Raw genomic sequence first — 21,216 nt, forward strand, 5'->3', positions numbered from 1 at the left:
AATGAATGTGCCCGGGACAGACCTGAAAAATGCGGGACTGTCCCGGGCAATCCGGGGAACGTGGTCACCCTATTTCCCCTCTATCCAAAACTTTAAAAAAAATGCCTTTATTTATACTTTAACCACTTCCATACAGGGCACTTTTACTGTACACCTTCCCGCCCAGACCAATTTTTAGCTTTCAGCGCTGTTGCACTTTGAATAACAATTGCGCGGTCATGCTACACTGTACCCAAACTAAATTTGTATAATTTTGTACCCACAAGTAGAGCTTTCTTTTGGTGGTATATGATCACCTCTGGGATATTTATTTTCTGCCAAAAAAATAAAAAAACGACTGAAAATTTAGAAAAAAAACATTTTTTTTTGTTTCTGTTATAAAACATTGTAAATAAGTAAGTTTTCTCCTTCACTGATGGGCACTGATGGTACTGCACTGACGGGCACTGATAAGGCGGCACTGATGGGCACAGATGAGGTGGCACTGATGTGGTGGCATTGATGGGCACTAATATGCGGCACGGATGGGCACTGATAGGCGGCACGGATTGGCGGCATGGATGGGCTTGGATAGGCAGCACGAATGGGCATGGATAGGTGGCACAGATGGGCACAGATAGGCGGCACGGCTGGGCACGGATAGGCGGCACAGATGGGCACGGAAAGGCGGCACGGATGGGCACTGATAGGCGGCATGGATGGGCACTGATAGGTGGGATGGATGGGCACTGATAGGTGGGATGGATGGGCACTGATAGGTGGCACGGATGGGCATAGATGGGCACTATTGTATGTGTTGTACTAATGGATGCCAATCAGTGCCAAACAATGTCTGCCAATCAGTGATGCCCATTGTGGCCACTGATTGGCATCCATTGCGGCACCGATTGGCATCCATTTTTTGTGTCCTTCTCATCCCTGGTGGTCTAGGGTGGCATACCTTTTCTTTTAATCCCTGGTGGTCCAGTGGGCATCCCTGGTGGTCCAGTGGGCATCCTCGGGGGAGCTGTGCTGATAATCGATCAGCACAAACCCCCCCCTGTCACAGGAGCAGCCGATCGGCTCTCCTCTACTCACGTCTGATAGACGCGAGTAAGGACAAGCTGATTACCGGCTTTTCCTGTTTACATCGTGATCAGCCGTGATTGGACATGGCAAGTGGTTAATGAGCTAAAATAATTCCATAGCAGCCTGTAAAGTGCTCCCAGAAATTATTTTAACATTCTGGCAACTATGCACATGAGACTTCCCTAGAGCTAGAGCTCAAGGCTGCAAGTCCTAAAATATAAGTAAATAATTGCACAGCACTGCCCTAGTGATTTGTTGTCAATTGCTGATAAGACAATTTTGCCCAGAGAAAACATACAATCTATTCACATCAATTGTATCTGACAATTGCCTGGTACAAAGAGCATAATTACTCAGATAAACCAGAGCTTTATTAAAACCAAATAGGGTCCTAGACAGGGAAACAGCTTTGGGGCCTCTTTGAGCTCTGGCCCCCGAGCTACCTGCCAATATATTAACACAATGTAATTAGGATACATAATAAATAGTTATTCTTCCCTATGGCCTTAACAAAAAAAAAACATTTAAACGGAAGATGTTTGTCTTTTTGATTTGTATAAGCAAAAGAAATAAACTGACCAAAATAGCAGCATCAAAAAATAACAGCAGGGTAAAATATGCAGCACCAGGGCCGATCCTAGGCAGGGTGCACAGGGTGCATTGCACCCAGGCGCCTGCAGAGGTGGGGGCGCCAAACATCCAACAGATTCTCTAACAGAAGCCCTCTCTGTGTCCATCACAGAGGCCCCCCTCCAGGTCCCAATAAAGTACCCTGCTTCTCTTCCTGTATTGTGTTTATTGTTAAGAGATCATGTAAGGATCCCAGGGTAATGAAGACTTTGTGGGGGGAGCATCTCTGTGGTTGACTCATTGCCAAAGAAACAATTGTAAAAGGGAGGAGTTAGTAAAATGACAACGCCCATGTGGGGGCGCCAGAAATATTTCTGCACCCAGGTGCCTGTGACCCTAGGATCGGCCCTGTGCAGCACAGTGGGTTTGCAGCAGACGGGGTCCTACACAGAACACTGCTGGTATGTACAGAACACTGCTGGTATGTACGCTGATTTTGTGTCAATCTGGCCTCTGCTAGCGGCGAGATTGACCACCCGCGATCCCCGTCGCGGGAGCCAGCTCCGAGCTCTGTCGCTCCTCCTGCTCGCCACCCGCAATACATTCCTATGGATGCACTGCATCTCGTGGGGGCGACGAGCGCGAGAAGCACAGCCTCACAGCGGCATTATCCAGCGCGATCCCATCTTGTACCATGTCCCCAGTCTCTGACCATCTCTTGTCCCATGTCTGCATTCTCTGACTATCTCTTGTCCCATGTCTGCAGTCTCTGATCATCTCTTGTCCCATGTCTGCAGTCTTTGACCATCTTCTGTACCATGTCTGCAGTCTCTGACCATCTCCTGTACCATGTCTGCAGTCTCTGACCATCTCCTGTATCATGTCTGCAGTCTCTGACCATCTCCTGTACCATGTCTGCAGTCTCTGACCATCTCCTGTACCATGTCTGCAGTCTCTGACCATCTCCTGTGCCATGTCTGCAGTCTCTGACCATCTCCTGTACCATGTCTGCAGTCTCTGACCGTCTCCTGTACCATGTCTGCAGTCTCTGACCATCTCTTGTGTCATGTATGCAGTCTCTGACCATCTCTTGTATCATGTATGCAGTCTCTGACCATCTTTTGTATCATGTCTGCATTCTCTGACCATCTCTTGTACCTTGTCTGCAGTCTCTGACCATCTCATCTTTTATCATGTCTGCAGTCTCTGAGGGGGAGCCAGTAGAGGAGTCAAGGGTGGGAGCGCCGCCAGATTGGGGATCACGAGAGAAGTCAGAGGTGTGTGGACTGTGTAGCGGAGACTATCAGATAAAACCAGAGTCGCCAAGCTGGAGTTGCCTGAGCCCTTCACGGCGCACCTGAGAGGAGGTCAGTCTGAGGGCGGTCACTGATGTAAGGGGGGGGAGGAGTGAACACAATAATGTAAGGGGGCACTGAAATAAAGGTTAACCCTTATATCAGTAACCCCCATTACCTTAGTGTATTCACTCTGCGGAAGGTAATCTCTGGTCACCAGAGAGCCCCCCCCCCCCTCATTAGAGTTCCCAATGTTCCCCTTTACATCAGAGTCTGCAGGATTTTCTCTTATAGTGCAAGGGATAACTCTGCGGACCCTGATGTAAGTTGGAACTCTGATGTAAATGGGAGCGCAGAGCCCCTCCTTACATCAGAGTTCCCCTTTAGATCGTAATCTGTGGCATCGTCCTTTACATCAAGGTTCGCAGAGTTCTCCGTTGCACTGTAATGTTATATTAACCTGACCTTCATGTAAATAGAGAAATTCAGTTTTTGACTTTTGTTTAACTTAAACACATTGGGGTAGATTCAGGTAGCAATTACGCCTGCGTATCCATAGATACGCAGCGTATTTGCTAAGTAGCGCCTGCGTATCGACTTTCTGTATTCAGAAAGCTCGATACGCCGACTGCAGCCTAAGATATGACTGGCATAAGGCTTGCATACTCACACCGATTCACAACCGTACGCGCGCCCGTCGTTCGCATTTTACGTTGTTTGCGTTCGTCGGTTTCTGCGAAAGGCTGTTCCTGCTATTAGCAGGAGCAGCCAATGCTAAGTATACCCGTCGTTCCCGCGTCACGATTTTCGAAAATTACGTCGTTTGCGTAAGTGAATCGTGAATGGCACTGGACGCCATTTACGTTCACGTTGAAGCAAATGACGTCCTTGCGACGTCATTTACCGCAATGCACGTCGGGAAAGTTTCCCGACGGAGCATGCGCACTATGTTCGGCGCGGGAACGCGCCTAATTTAAATGATCCATGCCCCCTACGGGATCATTTAAATTACGCGCGCTTACGCCGGCCAGTTTTACGGAGCGCACGCGCAAATTACGGAGCTACTGCTTCGTGAATGAAGTGTAGCGCAAGTAATTTACGGAGGCGTAGCGTTAAAACGGTACGCTGCGCCTCCATAAGGGTGCGCAGCCCTACCTGAATCTACCCCATTGCTAATAGCACTAGCAACAAGTTTATAGTTTAAATACTAAAAGTTGCACAGCTGCCACTGATGTTATACTTACTTGTTCTGTGCAATGGTTTTGCACAGAGCAGCCCTAATCCTTCTCTTCTTTGGTACCCCGCTGCCACCCCCCTCTCCCCACTGAGTGCTCACAATAGCAAGCTGCTTGCTATGGGGACACTCATGCAGACTTGCTCCTGAGCCACCTCTATGTGTCCATAGGTGACACCCCCAGCTCCCTCCTCCCTCCTCACTGTCTGACTTTAAGCCTATGAGGTGGGGTAATAGCCCAGAGAGCCGATGCGCACGTGCAGATCTTTGGATCAAAATCCGGCTCAGGTAGGTATAAGAGGGGGGTGGGGAGTAGAGATTGCCCTGGACAGTCCCGCATTTTGTCTGTCCCGGGCACATTCATTCCAGGACAATACAGTGTCCCGGAATGAAACCGACACAGCCACCCCCCGGGCCAATCTGATGCCCCCAAAAAAGGCCGCCACATCACCGCTTTACTCACTGACAGTACTTGTCCTGGCCAGGAATGCCTGGAGGAGCACAATCCCCACCCCCTGTTTGTGATTGGAGAAATCATAAATCCCGCCTCTTGTGTCCAATCACTTTGCTGTGATTCGTTATAGCACAAGCTGATTTTTGGGAAGTAGGGGGTCCCTGAATTGTAGTTTGGAAATGTGGTCACCCTAGTGGGGAGCTGCACAGTGACTTTTTTTTACCTTAATACAGGGAATGCATCAAGGTAAAAAAAAAAAAAAAAAAAGATTTCTATATAACTTCAGCTGTTTATGTCTTTAGATTTACTAAATGTTTCCTCTACTTTTACAATTTTATCATCTGCCCAGTTTGAATTAAAATGGTGCAGTAGGAGAACAGCCTCTATTAAAGTGTGTACTCGGCATATAAGGTGAAGGATCACTTGGAAATGCCGGGCGTACTACATATCACTAGTCTTTGATTGGTATCTGGTAAAGCTAATAATTCACATACTGGACTCTGTGTGCCTCTGAATATTATTATTATAAGATTTATTTTCTTGGCATCATTTCAGTAGCAATCATTACAAGGAGAGTGTGCGGAATTTCCTTTTTTTACTGAGAAGGCATCAAGCCACAATTTTGCTTGGGGCATCATACAAACTAAAGGCAGCCCTGCCCCCAGCCAGATAATGATAGAGATGTATGAGAAGTATAGAAAGGATAAAATTGCATGCTGCTTATAGCAACCAAACAGCTTCCAACTGCTATTTTAAAAAATAATGTGGGAAGTTGATTGGTTTGTTTGGGCAACAAGAAATTAAATACAATTTTTATCCACGAGGGCTATAGTTGGCAACTTTTTATAATCGAAGGAGGGTGTTCAATCTTCTTCATGTGTATGGTAACTTTACCGAAATCATGTAGAAATGACTAAAATACATTATTTTCACAGGTTGAATTGTTCTTAGCAAAAATTCTAATCAGTACGGGGGGCCGCGAGGCAACCCTGGGGACTTTCAATCCAATTATATAAGAGGGCATAGGTGTGCGCACATTTAGGTAGATTCAGAAAGAGTTAGGCCGGCTTATCAGTAGATAAGCCGACCTAACTCCGAATCTACACCGCCGTATGTTTAAGCGTATGCTCAAACAGAGATACGCTTAAACATATCTAAGATAGGCCGGCTTGCGCCGTCCTATCTTAGATTGCAATTTTTCGGATGGCCGCTAGGTGGCGCTTCCATTGCGGCCGGCGTAGATTATGTAAATGAGCTTGTACGCCGATTCACGAACGTACGCCCGGCCGCCGCAGTCAAATTACGTTGTTTCCGTAAGGCCTTAGGCGGCCTAAAGTTATTCCACCTATGAAGTGGAATAACAATGTTAAAGTATGGCCGCCGTTCCCGCCGCGAGGTTCGAATTTTTTACGTCGTTTGCGTAAGTCGTCCGCGAATCGGGAGTTACGTCGTTTACGTCCACGTCAAAATAAATAGGCCCGTACGGCGTACTTAGCCGCAATGCGCACTGGGAAATGTAGGCGCCCGGCGCATGCGCAGTACCAAAAAAGTCAAAAAACGTGAGGTCAAGCCTCATTACCATACAACACGCCCCCCTCCAACCAATTTGAATTAGGCGCCCTTACGCCCGCCGCGATTACACTACGCCGCCCTAAGTAAGGAGGTAAGTGCTTTGAGAATCATGTACTTGCCTCTCTTACTTAAGGTGGCGTAGTGTAAACACGCTAGGCTACGCCGTCTTAAGATTGCACGGCCAAACCTGAATCTACCTAATTGTGTACCGGATGTGCCCAGGCACACCCTAATCACTCCATGCACATTAGTGTTATCACTCTGTGTAGCAGCAGGAACATGGGAAAGATCTCCCTCTTACTGCCTCTGCCATAAGAGAAGTGTTTATGCTCTTCTCTTTCACTGTACCAGCATGCAGATCAATGTGCCAGGGTCATACATATGTAGACACATACACACATGTTTGTTTGAGCTTAGGGGTGCACACACCCTAATGCAATAGGCTGCGCACACCTATGTAAGAGGGTGATAGTGAACTGCAAATTTTCTGTATTGTTTGTCTGCCGTGACCAATGGGGTGCTTTACTCAAGGGCCCAGATTCAAGAAGCACTTGCGCCCGCGCAACCATAGGTTGCGCGGCGCAAGTGCTTACTTGCTCCGGTGTAACGAGTGCTCCTGATTCAGGAACCTCGTTACACCGAATGCAGCCTAGGATCTGACAGACATAAGCCTCCTTATGCCTTCACATCCCAGGCTGCATTCTTGCGTTGGCCGCTAGGGGGCGCGGCCTTTGTGATCGGCGTATAGTATGCAAATTGCATACTACCACCGATTCACAAAAGTTGCGCGGGTCCTGCGCACGCAAGGTACGGAGTTTCCGTACAGCCACTTTAGCTAATAGCAGGCGCAACCAATGCTAAAGTATAGCTGCGCTTCCCGCTCGCGACGTTAAAATTTTACGTTGTTTACGTAAGTGAACCGTGAATGGCGCTCGACGCCATTCACGTTCACTTAGAAGCAAATGACGTCCTTGCGACATCATTTGCCGCAATGCACGTCGGGAAAGTTTCCCGACGGAGCATGCGCTGTTCGCTCGGCGCAGGAGCGCGCCTAATTTAAATGATTCCCGCCCCCGGCGGGATCATTTACATTAGGCAGCCTTACGCACGGCTGATTAACATATCGCCCGCGCAATTTACGAAGCAATTGCTCCGTGAATCGTGGGCAAAGCGCAATATTTGCGTGGGCGCAGAGAAAATTTTTTGCTCTTTGCCCACGCAAATATTGCGCGATTCTACCTGAATCTGGGCCATGGTGTCTATGCTCCTGACAAAATACTAATATGCATAACAACAGGTTGTTAATTAGTAGCTCATTAGCAGATTATTTATAAAAAATAAAACTTTTTTTTTAACAAAGAAATCCGACTGTGTCATATTACAAACAGGCAAAAATAAATTTCAAATGTCACCCTTTGCCTATATTGTTTTTGTTCTTGTAGCTAAATGAAAAGGAAATATTGCCTCCGTCTGCAGAGACTGCAGCTTCTGCTTTATTCTGTAATAATGACTTCATTCTGCATGCCCCTTTTAACATAATCAGCAAGTAGAATAGAATATGGGACCTAATGCGTGGGCAATACATTTTGAAAGTAACAAAATAAGAGTGCGCTTTTACAGTGCATGTTTAAAAATATTTAGACCATTCATTTATTTCCTACATGCATAACAGGATCCTAACAACATCCAATAGCAGCAACACATCAACATAAAATAATAGTGCAGCGCAAAACAAACAATTTTAAACTATACATACAGAAAGTTAAAACATATGATATATGATATATAATTAAAAATTATATAATAAAGTCCATATAAAGTGCTCAAGTGCAAAAAGATGATCCAAATCGGAATATAATAGTGCAAAAATCCAAAGGGTGATATCCAGAAGGAACCTCCACCAAATAGCAGGAATGGCCTCTCACCTTACAACTTCGACCTGCAATAGGTCACAAAGCATAATCAGAGAACCACCTGTTCTCAGAGGACAGCAAGCAATGCAGCAGTAGAACCACGATATCAGTCAGACTCAGGATCAGGACATGGCAATCAGGGCATAAAAAACAAAGGAGAGGAAATCTAGTGCTCTCTGAAGCCAAAATACATTTATTTAAGAATAAAAAACGAATACACTCACTGTATAAGCACTCTCAAACGAGTGCAGCGAAACAGCATATAACATCCATAAGAGCATGGGTTTCAGTCTAGGTCGGTGATCGCGGTTGACGTCACACGTGGCCCCTTCCCCTCGTACGACGTTACGTCCCTATGAGCGGGACTTCATCAGCGTGGGGTGAAAAAAGGCAGCAACACATCAACACACTGCCAGTGGGGGAGATTGTGGATATTACAGTGGGGGAGATGTCTGTGGCTTACAGTGGGGAGATGTCTGTGGCTTACAGTGGGGAGATGTCTGTGGATATTACAGTGGTGGAGATGTCTGTGGATATTACAGTGGGGTGATGTCTGTGGATATTACAGTGGGGCAGCTGTCTGTGGATATTACAGTGGGGGAGATGTCTGTGGATGTTACAGTGGGGAGATGTCTGTGGATATTACAGTGGGGGAGATGTCTGTGGATGTTACAGTGGGGAGACGTCTGTGGATATTACAGTGGGGAGATGTCTGTGGATATTACAGTGGGGAGATGTCTGTGGATATTACAGTGGGGGAGATGTCTGTGGATATTACACTGGGTAGATGTCTGTGGATATTACACTGGGTAGATGTCTGTGGATATTACACTGGGTAGATGTCTGTGGATATTACAGTGGGGGTGATTGTGGATATTGCAGTGGGGAGATGTCTGTGGATTACAGTGGGGAGATGTTTGTGGATATTACAGTGGGGAGATGTCTGTGGATATTACAGTGGTGGAGATGTTTGTGGATATTACAGTGGGGGAGATGTCTGTTGATATTACAGTGGGGGAGATGTCTGTGGATATTACAGTGGGGGTGATTGTGGATATTACAGTGGGGGAGATGTCTGTGGATATTACAGTGGGGGTGATGTCTGTGGATATTACAGTGGGGGAGATGTCTGTGGATGTTACAGTGGGGGAGATGTCTGTGGATATTACAGTGGGGGAGATGTCTGTTGATATTACAGTGGGGGAGATGTCTGTGGATGTTACAGTGGGGGTGATTGTGGATATTACAGTGGGGGAGATGTCTGTGGATATTACAGTGGTGGAGATGTCTGTGGATATTACAGTGGGGGAGATGTCTGTGGATGTTACAGTGGTGGAGATGTCTGTGGATATTACAGTGGTGGAGATGTCTGTGGATATTACAGTGGGGGAGATGTCTGTGGATATTACAGTGGGGGAGATGTCTGTGGATATTACAGTGGGGGAAATGTCTGTGGATATTACAGTGGGGGAGATGTCTGTGGATACGCTTACTACATTTTTTCCTATACTTTCTATATACATACAGCTAATTTACTACTCTTAAAATAATTTCAATGTGGCTTGTTATCTCTTTTTCTCTTTGAAACTGCTTATCTGGTGCACCGTTGATTCATTTTTAATAAATTGCCAATAAAATCTACTGTCCCGATGCCTTTTATTTTGGTGTTCCACACTTTTGTAGACAACACCAAATCAGATTGCATGTAATCAGGCGACTAAACACCAGTGCTGTTCCCAGAAAAATTGTTAACACTCAACTGAAAATCATGGCAGAAACATGTTACCTTATCTAATTAGTCAACCTCTGTATGTGCAAGTATTTTTGTTAGCGCTGACTGGCGTTCTTTCATTTATAGATTGTAACCGCAGTCTGAATCGGCAGCTTAAAAATGACACCAGTGTCTAAGGTGCATGCAGTTAGCAAGGCAAAGTAAATAAGTGCTTGTGTCATAAAACTGTCAAAACACACCAGAAACAAGATGCATAATGAAAAAAATGATTATCAACCAAATAAGAGGTAAGAGCGGCCGGATGAGTTGCCATGGAAACCTTTGTGGGGCTCTTTATTATTAATCTTTTGTTGCACAGTGACTGTTTTTCAAGTGCAGGCTCACTGCACATTAAGTGCTAGTGTGACTAAAAACATCAATTATAAATAAGTATACACGGGATGGAAGTGTCACTGTCTGCTTATGCATGCTTTCTCTTATCGTTTGTCACTGTGATTAGCATACTGTAAAAAAAGCAAAGACATGTTAATAAACTCATGTTGGTGCTGTCAAGTGGGTGCTAAAACAGCGATCACGCTCTGTTTATGAACGAAAGCAGACAACACAGGGGACCTTTCCAACTTGCTACGTTCTTGCTTTATATCAGCCTTTCTCAACCTTTTCCAACATGAAGGAACAGTTTAACCACATAACCCCCGGACCATATTGCTGGTCAAAGACCAGAGCACTTTTTGCGATTCGGCACTGCGTCGCTTTAACTGACAATTGCGCGGTCGTGCCACGTGGCTCCCAAACAAAATTGGCGTCCTTTTTTCCCACAAATAAGCTTTCTTTTGGTGGTATTTGATCACCTCTGCGGTTTTTAGTTTTTGTGCTATAAACAACATTTTTTGAAAAAAAATTATATTTTTTACTTTTTACCATAAAAAATATCCCCCAAAAATATATAAAACATTTATTTTTCCTCAGTTTATGCCGATACGTATTCTTCTACATATTTTTCGTAAAAAAAAAAAAATCGCAATACGCGTTTATTGATTGGTTTGCGCAAAAGTTATAGCGTTTACAAAATAGGGGGTAGTTTTATGGCATTTTTATTCATATTTATTTTTTACTAGTAATGGCGGCGATCAGCGATTTTTTTCGGTACTGCGACATTATGGCGGACACTTCGGACACTTTTGACACATTTTTGGGACCATTGGCATTTTTATAGCGATCAGTGCTATGAAAATGCATTGATTACTATAAAAATGCCACTGGCAGGGAAGGAGTTAACACTAGGGGGTGAGGAAGGGGTTAATTATGTTCCCTGTGTGTGTTCTAACTGAAGGGGGGGTGGGACTGACTTGGGGAAATGACTGATCGCTGTTCATACATTGTATGAACAGACGATCAGGCATTTCTCCCCCTGACAGGACCGGGAGCTGTGTGTTTACACACACAGCTCCCGGTTCTCATTCTGTACCGAGCGATCGCGGGTGCCCGGCGGTGCACACGTGCGGGAGTCAGCAGCGAGCGGGGGGCGCGCACGCGCCCCTATTGGCTGCTGGGAGAGATGACGTAGATCTACGTGCTCTCGCCCAGCGGAGCCGACCTGCTACCGTAAAACTGCGGCGGCTGGTCGGCAAGCAGTTAAAAAACATTATGTATTAGATCCACAGGTCACAAGACATTAGTGCGAGCAATAGGTTGTAGATATAAGAATAAATAAAATAAGGACTAAGCAAATTCAGGGTGAAATGCATCAGGGGGACATGGCCACAGGTGAAGACTATTCGGGAAACCAGTTTAGCTGAATAAAGTATCAAAGGTGTGATGTCATCACTGGGGTAGATTCAGGTAGGGGCGCCCACTGATACGGCGGCGCAGCGTATCGTCTTTACACTACGCCGCCGTAAATTACAGGAGCAAGCGCTGTATTCACGAAGCACTTGCTCCGTAATTTGCGGCGGCGTAGCGTAAAAGGGGCTGGCGTAAGCGCGCATAATTCAAATGATCCGGTAGGGGGCGTGGATCATTTAAATTAGGCGAGTTCCCGCGCCGAACGTACTGCGCATGCGCCGTCCCTAAAATTTCCCGACGTGCAATGCGGTAAATGACGTCGCAAGGACATCATTGGTTTCAACGTGAACGTAAATGGCGTCCAGCGCCATTCACGGACGACTTACGCAAACAACGTAAAATTTTCAAATCGCGACGTGGGAACGACGTCCATACTTAAAGCGGAGGTTCACCCATAGAGAACACATTTTCCCCTTCGCTTTATGCTCGTTTTGTCTAGGGGAATCGGCTAGTTGTTTTAAAATATGACCTGTACTTACCGTTTACGAGATGCATCTTCTCCGCCGCTTCTGGGTATGGGCTGCGGGACTGGGCGTTCCTTCTTGATTGACAGTCTTCCGAGAGGCTTCCGACGGTCGCATCCATCGCGTCACGATTTTCCGAAAGAAGCCGAACGTCGGTGCGCAGGCGCAGTATAGAGCCGCACCGACGTTCGGCTTCTTTCGGCTACGAGTGACGCGATGAATGCGACCGTCGGAAGCCTCTCAGAAGACTGTCAATCAAGAGGGAACGCCCGCTCCCGAAGACCCATACCCGGAAGCGACGGAGAAGATGCATCTCGAAAACGGGTAAGTACGGATCATATTTTAAAACAAATAGCTGATTCCCCTAGACCAAACGAGCATGAAGCGGGAAAAGAGAAAAAAAAAACGAATTGGGTGAACTCCCGCTTTAACATTGGCTGCGCCTCCTAATAGCAGGAGCAGCCTTACGCCGAAAACGAGTTACGCAAACGACGTAAAAAACTACCGCCGGGCGCACGTACGTTTGTGAATCGGCGTAAGTATGTAATTTGCATACTCTACGCTGACAACTACGTAAGCGCCACCTAGCGGCCAGCGTGAGAATGCACCCTAAGATACGACGGCGTAAGAGACTTATGCCAGTCGTATCTTAGGCTAATGTCGGCGTATCTAGCTTTCTGAATACAGAAAATAGATACGCCGGCGTAGCTTTGAATTTACGCGGCGTATCTATGGATACACCGGCGTAAATCGTTCCTGAATCTACCCCAGTGTGTGGTTCCTATTCTGTGGTACGCTGAGTGGGGGCAAGCTCCCTGAAGCTGGCACCTGATCCATTGCAGACCAGAGATATAAAAGAGGCTTTTAAGCAGCAATAAGGAATGTGGTGTACTTAGCGTATTTGACAGCTGGGCTTTTATATACAGCAATATTAATTTTAGTTATAATGACATTAAACCAGGGCCGGTGATACCACTAGGCAAACTAGGCAGCCGCCTAGGGCGCCCTGCTGCCTAGGGCACCTGGCCACTGGTGTTCCTACTCTCTTCTCTCTACAGCAAGAAACTAAGTCTCACCATCAGCATGGGGCCGGCACTCCATTCGCACATAGTGTCAGAAGCGCAGCGATGGTGGAGAACTGTGTCTGTGTTTCCCCACTCCTGAATGAATGGAAGCAAGCAAACATTCATTGATGGGCGCTGGTGAGGCTGCATTTGATGGGCGCTGGTGAAGCTGCATTTGATGGGCGCTGGTGAGGCTGCATTGATGGGTGCTAGTGAGGCTGCATTGATGGGTGAGGCTGCATTTAATGGGTGCTGGTGGGCTGCATTTGATGGGCGTTTTGTTGAAAAGGTGGGGTATACATGGGCAGGGCAAAAAGGGTGGAGTCAGGGGTGGAGCCAAGGAGGGGGCAGCAAAATGAGGCTTTGCCTAGGGTGTCAAAAAATCTTGCACCAACCCCACATTAAACAAATAATGATAATGTCCAGAAAATAAAGTGAAAATTGTATCGTTCATTACTTTAGACATCCCTAACATAAAGGACATCTCTGCACCTACAGAACTTCCCTTTGCTTCTCTTTAACTTTTGGATTTCAATTAGACTCCTTTCACACTGGGGCGGTTTGCAGGCGCTATTGCGCTAAAAATAGTGCCTGCAAACCAACCTGAAACAGCGGCTGCTGTTTCTCCAGTGTGAAAGCTCGAGGGCTTTCACACTGGAGCAGTGCGCTGGCAGGATGGAAAAAAAGTCCTGCTAGCCACATCTTTGGAGCGGTGAAAGAGCGGTGTGTATACCGCTCCTGCCCATTGAAAGCAATGGGACACCGCGGCTATACGGCCGGAAAAAGTGAATCTGCAGAGGTGCTTTGTGATGTTTTTTTTAACCCTTTTTCGGCTGCTAGGGAGCGGTGTAACCACCCCACTAGTGGCCGAATAGCGCCATGGAATTAGCGGTTCCAGAGACTAGAGTCCAACAGTTGTCCAACTCCTCTCAGTCAGACTAGTCAGTTCTTCTCCTCCTGAGTCATCGCTGACCTCACTAGTGATGACGGTGACATCACCGACCCGCTCGCACTCGGGGAGAAGATGAAGCAGCGCTGCGCAGAGGAGAGGAGGGTAGGCGTAGCTTTTGCCAAATGACGGTCTGGACGATCCCACTCAAAGGCAAGCATGGGAGGGCACCATTATACTGCCAGCCAGCCAGCCAAGGTAACAGTGTACTACAAGTGAATTGCCGTGCCGCCACCGGCACCAGAGCTATAGTGCGGGAGAATGGGTGGGAATATTTTTTCGTACGGGGAGCCTTTTTATTTTGCTGCCCCCCCAAGGCACTTGCCATGGTTGCCATACGCTGGATACGCCAGTAAAGCATCGTTAAAAATAGCCGCGCTTTACCGCCACCACACCTCCCGCTCCAGTGTGAAAGGGTTCTTAAAGTGATGCTTTACAAGAGTTCATTGCAGGAAGTTCAGGTGCATAGCATTTAGTAACTTATGGAGTGGAGAGAAGGTTTTCACAGTCCTCATACTCTTCTGAAGCACAGAGATTCCTGAAAAAATGCCCACCTGCCAGAACTGAGCACTATTTTTACTGAGAGGGTGAGGAACATGTCCAATAGAGAATAAGCACTGACCGTTGCGTGAGGTCAGTATTTGCATAGAAATTTTATAAGGCCTGCAGAAGTAATCAGGCAAGTAAACAGGACACAGTAGGGGGTAGTTTAAATGTCTTTAACACAGGTTGAATTCAAAGAGCACATCCAGTGAACAAGCAAAATCATTTAGTGATCTCTTGGTGCATTAGAGTGGAGGTGTGCATTCACTGCAAGCCGGGCCAACACAGGGCTCAGCACAGGGGAGGGCTGGCAGCCTTAGGCCAGTCAAGTGGCCCATAGAGCGTGGAAAAGTAATGGATCGAGGAAAACAGTCTAAGATTTTTCATGATCACAAGACTGGCAAGAGCCTCCCCTTACATCAGAGTCCGCACAGACCCCATATACATCAGAGTCCGCACAGAGGCCCCCCTAACATCCGAGTCCGCACAGACCCCATATTTATCAGAGTCCGCACAGACCCCATATACATCAGAGTCCGCACAGAGGCCCCCCTTACATCCGAGTCCGCACAGACCCCATATACATCAGAGTCCACACAGACCCCATATACATCAGATCTGATGTAAGGGGTGTTCTGGGAAACTTGATTTAAGGGTGCATGCTGTGGACTATTGTGTAAAGAGGGTCTCTGCTCGCCAAAGCCTGCCCCCTCCCCTTTAACAAAGTCCACAGAGCACCCCTTTTTATACACTGGGAGGCAGGAGAGACTAGAGAGGGTGAGCTTACCAGGATGGAGGCTGAGGCGCAGGCAGGCTGTCTGATGCTTTTTTGGGTTCAAACTTCCTGTCCAGTGCCTACACATGCCTGGGGAGTGTAAGCAGGGCAGACTCAGAAGGAGGAGGAGCAGATGAGCTCTATCTCTCCTCGTGTCTGTGCAGAGAGAGAAGGGGATGTCAGCGCTGGTGTGCGCTGAGGCTGAGCTATGTGTGAGACGAGACATAGCTCAGCTCTGCAGCAATCTACCACAGAGCTGACACAGGCACGGCTGAGGTATGAGGTGAGCAGCGGCCATGACCTGTGTTAACAGAGCTCCAGTAAGCATATTCCTGCTCTGCAAAAACAGGTAGTGGGGGAGATTTCCACCCTGCCCCCCCTGCCAGCCCTCCCAGGCTCAGCACGATACCTCCCAACTTTTCATAGTAAGGATGAAGGACTTTTATGCCAAAATGTTTAGGCAAAAGACTCCCAGCAAAACCTGCTTCCCCATAAATGTAATCTTCATTAGAGGAAATATTATCTTTTTCCATAAATGTTTCATCCTTACATTATTAGGTATAAAAGAATTGCGATACTTCAATGAAAGAAGGGTAAAAACATACACTCTGTTTATTGTGTGTATAATCCAAAAACTTCTAAACGTATCCAGAATTTCAGTACTCTCACCTAGCCTTTGACTCTTGGCTAATCAATATATTCTTCACGATAAGCGTGTCTCTTCATCACTCTCATTTTAACATTTGTACACAGAACTCTTCATGATTACAAAAAATGATTATATGTTCAGGAAAAGGAAGTGTGAAGTGCTATAGAAGTGCTGATTGTTCAACCCAGCTTTCTAGTGATACAAAGCAAAGATATAAAACAAATATTTACAGTTGTATTTTTTTATTTCAGCAAGCAATATTACTAATTTAACCACTTCCTTACTGGTCACTTAAACCCCCTTCCTGCCCAGAGGACTTTTTATATGGCTCCCAAACAAAATTGACGTCCTTTTTTTCCCCACAAATAGAGCTTTCTTTTGGTGGTATTTGATCACCTCTGCGGTTTTTATTTTTTGCGCTATAAACAAAAATAGAGCGACAATTTTGAAAAAAAAAAAAAATTTTTTACTTGTTGCTATAATAAATAGCTCAATTTTTTTTTATTTTTTTTTTATTTTTTATCCTCAGTCTAGGCCGATACGTATTCTACATATTATTAGTAAAAAAAAAAAAAATGCCAATAAGCGACTGGTTTGCGCAAAAGTTATAGCGCCTACAAAATAAGGGACAGAATTATTTTTTTTATTATTTTTTTTTACTAGTAATGGCGGCGATCTGCGATTTTTATTGCGACTGCGACATTATGGCGGACACATCGGACACATTTTTGGCACCATTCACATTTATACTGCAATCCGTGCTATAAATATGCACTAATTACTGTATAAATGTGACTGACAGGGAAGGGGTTAACACTAGGGGGTGAGGAAGGGGTTAAATGTGTACCCTAATATTAGTGTTCTAACTGTGTGGGGGGAGGGGGGTGACTGGGGGGGGGTGACCGATCTGTGTCTCTATGTACAAGAGACACAGATCCGTCTCCTCTCTCCCCTGACAGCACCGCTGTCTGCGAGAGCCGGCAATGAGAAATGATCTCATATGTAAACATATGAGATCATCTCTCATTGGCCGCACAGATCGCCTAGTAAACGGCCACTCCGATTGGCCGTTCACGGCTATCTGTGATTGGCTGTGTCCAAGGGACACGGCCAGCATAGCAGTTCCCCGCTGCGCACTCGGGAGCGCGCGGGGAACGAGCAAAGGGGCGGACGTCAATTGACGGCGCCTCAGAGAATTAGAACCACCCTGCGGCCGTCAATAGTCGTACGGCCGTCGGGAAGTGGTTAAAGTGGTTGATTAGTCTCTTTTTTTTACTTTTACCTACAGGTAAGCCTATAATAAGGTTTACCTGTAGGTAAAAAAAATATCTCCTAAACCTTTACGGTTTAGGAGATATTGCCCTCGCAATGAGCCGCTGAATGCAGCGGCGCATGCGCACAGGGGATTGTCGGCTTAAAATGGGTGTAAACCCCAAATTTTTTTTTATTTTTTGATGTCACAATGTACAGTATAAGATTTCCTATCATCTGTGCCCAGTCTTGCCACACAGAGTTAATCCAGCTCTGAGCAATCCTCTTTTATTGTTCAGTGAAATAAAAGGACTTACAGAGAAAAACCTTAGTCTGTTCCGCCCCCTTGCTGTGAGTGACAGGTTATTTACATATCTCATGCACTAGCTTCAGACAGGCATTATTTTTAAATCCCCACCACCACTCCTTTTCTGAAGTCATGTGGTTACTTTTCTGGATTTTGACTGGATGTTAGTGATCATAGCAAAATTCAGTGTAAGGAATACATAGGAAAAAAAACATGCTAACAAGAGGAGTGTAGAGGTGGGCGGAGAGTCTACTAACATCACAACTCCACCCACCGAGCTCCAGACAACAGACCCACCCACAGAATCTGCAGTTTTTCAGTTCTTATAACAGACAGAGGGGAGACATTTGACAGGTAAGGATACATGCAGGAGGCATCTATATCCTTATAGATCAACACTATGGCAGTAGTTTAGAAAGGATGAGAGTGGCTTTACATCCACTTTAAGGCCTGGCAGACGCCGGACCTTGCCGGAAAGAAGTCTCCCGTGCGCATATGCGAGAGTGACGACATTGCGGCTCCAGCCACTCACAGCACTGAAACCGCAATACCTGGAAGACACGGCAAAGAGAAATGTCATCTCCCTCGACGTGGACCGGCAGAGGTACTGACGCCTCGTTCTAAGGTAAGTATTTCATTATGAGCTAGTATGCGGGTTTACAGGTGGCACAACAAAAAAAAAACAATTTTAACGATACAACCGCTTTAAAGGGTTTGTAAAGGAATTTTGTTTTTATCTTAATGGCTTCCTTTACCTTAATGCAGTGCTATTTTCATGTCCTCATTGTTCGTTTTTGCTCTCAAGTTGCTGTAATTCTTCTCTGATCTCCACACTTCCTGGTTGTCTGTTTCCTGATGACCACAGTACTGGGAGCTTTCTCTCTGTGGTCACTAATCAAGGAGGTGTGATTACTGTGTGTCTAAAACCCCTCAACACCAATCAGTTTTGTTTAACAAACCATCACTGCCCTGTATTGGCTCTGTGGCTCTGTACATCACAGAAGCAGGAAACAGCATGCAAAAACTAAACTAAAACTGTAGGTACATTATATGATTGATTTGTATCTATTTTTAATCATTTTTAAAAGGAATCAGTTAACTATTATGTCTTTATACCCTGTAAACAGTCATTTCAGCAAAAACATTTTTTTCCTTTACAACTCCTTTAAGTTTTCAGGTGCAGTCCGTACAGCAGTAGATCAGTGCTAAATATGTCCTGAAGAAATCATACAATAAATAAAGCTGCCATGTTGGGATCAACAGATGAAAAGCAATATCACCAGCACACCAACCTGCTCAAAATGAGCTCTTTATATTATTATTTTATTTATACAGGATTTATATAGGGCCAACAGTTTGTGCAGCGCTTTACAATGTGAGGGCAGACAGTACAGGTACAATACAATTCAATACAGTAAGAATCAGAGGGCCCTGCTCATTAGCACATGGAAACATGCCCAGTTCCACCTCAAGTGATTGACAGCATAGTGCTGTCCACATCGCCTGGGGAGAGAATTAGCGTGTCTGCTCACTGTCTGTAGGAAGTGATGTTTGTACCCCTGTGTTCTTCACTGTGAGAAAACCTTCAGACTTTGTAGAGGGAGGGAAAAGATGACAAGCATAGAATATGCCCATAGTAAGAATTTAAAGCTTGAGGTCGTCTCTCTTGTAAAAAAAAAAAAACTAAAGCAAATGTTATGGCTGGAGTTGGAATTTAACCAAAAAAATGTCTAAGGTCTGTTTAAAATATGGTTGTTGTAGTATAAAAAAAATGGTAAATGAGGTACTGTATGCGCGGCAACATAAAAGCAGTCAGTGTAAAAACACGATGTTTATTGCCAAGTAATAATCACATAACGTGTTAATAAAAATACATTCATGGGTTTATGTCCATATTAACAACCATTGGAGGTTATTTACCAAAACTGCAGTGTGCAAAATCTGGCGTAGCTCTACATAGAAACCAATAATTTTCAAGGTTTTGTTGTTAAAGCTTAATTGAGCAAGCTGAAGTTAGAAGCTGATTGGCTACCATGCACATCTGCACCAGTTTCTGAGTGCTCCAGTTTAAGTAAATCAATCCCATTGCATGTAGAAGTGGCAACAACAACAAATTGATACATTGTATAATAAATATATGACCGCTGCATCAAGATAATACATTGTAGGTTAAATATATAACGACCATCCTAGATGACATGGACCACCTCAGGAACCTTGGGCCAGATTCAGAGAGAATTGCGTTACGCTGTGGTGGCGTAACGTATCCCATTTACGTTACACCGTCGCAGGTTTACAGCGTAAGTGCCTGATTTACAAAGCTCTTACCTGTAAACTTGCGGCGGTGTAACGTAAATCCGCTCGGCGCAAGCCTGCCTAATTCAAATGGGGCGGGCACCATTTAAATTAGGCGTGTTCCCGCGCCGAACGTTCTGCGCATGCTCCGTGTTAAAATTTCCCGACGTACTTTGCGTGAAATTACGACGCCCCAAAGTTTTTTTTGAACAGCGACGTGCGTTACAGCTTTCGTATTCCCGGACGTCTTACGCAAAAAAATTGAAATTCGACGCGGGAACGATGGCCATACTTTAACATGGCTGTTCTAAAGATAAGCCATGTTAAAGCAGGCCTAACTTTGCGACGGGAAAAACCAACTAGCGACGACGTACGAGATTGCGACGAACGCGCGTATCTTCGTGGATCGCCGTAACTAGTCATTTGCATATTCTACGCCGACCGCAATGAAATCGCCACCTAGCGGCCGGCCTAGAATTGCATCCTAAGATCCGACGGTGTAAGTCAATTACACCTGTCGGATCTTAGGGCTATCTATGCGGAACTGATTCTATGAATCAGCCGCATAGTTAGGACGGGCGGATCACAGAGATACGACGGCGTATCAGGAGATATGCCGTCGTATCTCTTTTGTGAATCAGGCCCCAAGAGTATAAAGATCTAGGCCCGGATTCACAAAGCACTTACGCCAACGTATCTCGAGATAGGCCGCGTAAGTGTAACTATGTGCCATCGTATCTGTGCGAAGTGCCCACAATCTGAGATACGCCTAAAAATAGGCTTCCTACGACCGACGTAACTTGCCTATGCCGTCGTATCGTGGGCGCATATTTACGCTGGGCGCATTTTCCGCTCCCATTGATTTTCTATGCACATATACAAATGAGGGAGATACGCTGATTCATATAGTTGCGCCCGGCGCATAATATACGTGGTTTGCGTAAGTCGTACGTCCGGCGTTAAGTTATTCTCCATATAGGAGGTGCAACTCATGCAAAGGTATGGACCAGGGAACACAAGCCGTCGTATCTTTTGTCAATTACGTTGTATGTGTATATGACTAGGCGTAGGTTACGTTCACGTCGTAGGCAGTGATCCGGCATATCTTAGGCAGTTGTTTCGGCGTGATTCTAAGCACGGGACGGTGCATGCGCTGTTCATTTTATGTACTTCTATGGCGCTTGGCCCATCATTTGCATGGGGTCACACCTCATTAGCATGGCTCACGCCCACTTC

Source organism: Rana temporaria, chromosome 10 (genome assembly GCF_905171775.1).
Source record: "Rana temporaria chromosome 10, aRanTem1.1, whole genome shotgun sequence".
Taxonomy (NCBI): domain Eukaryota; kingdom Metazoa; phylum Chordata; class Amphibia; order Anura; family Ranidae; genus Rana; species Rana temporaria.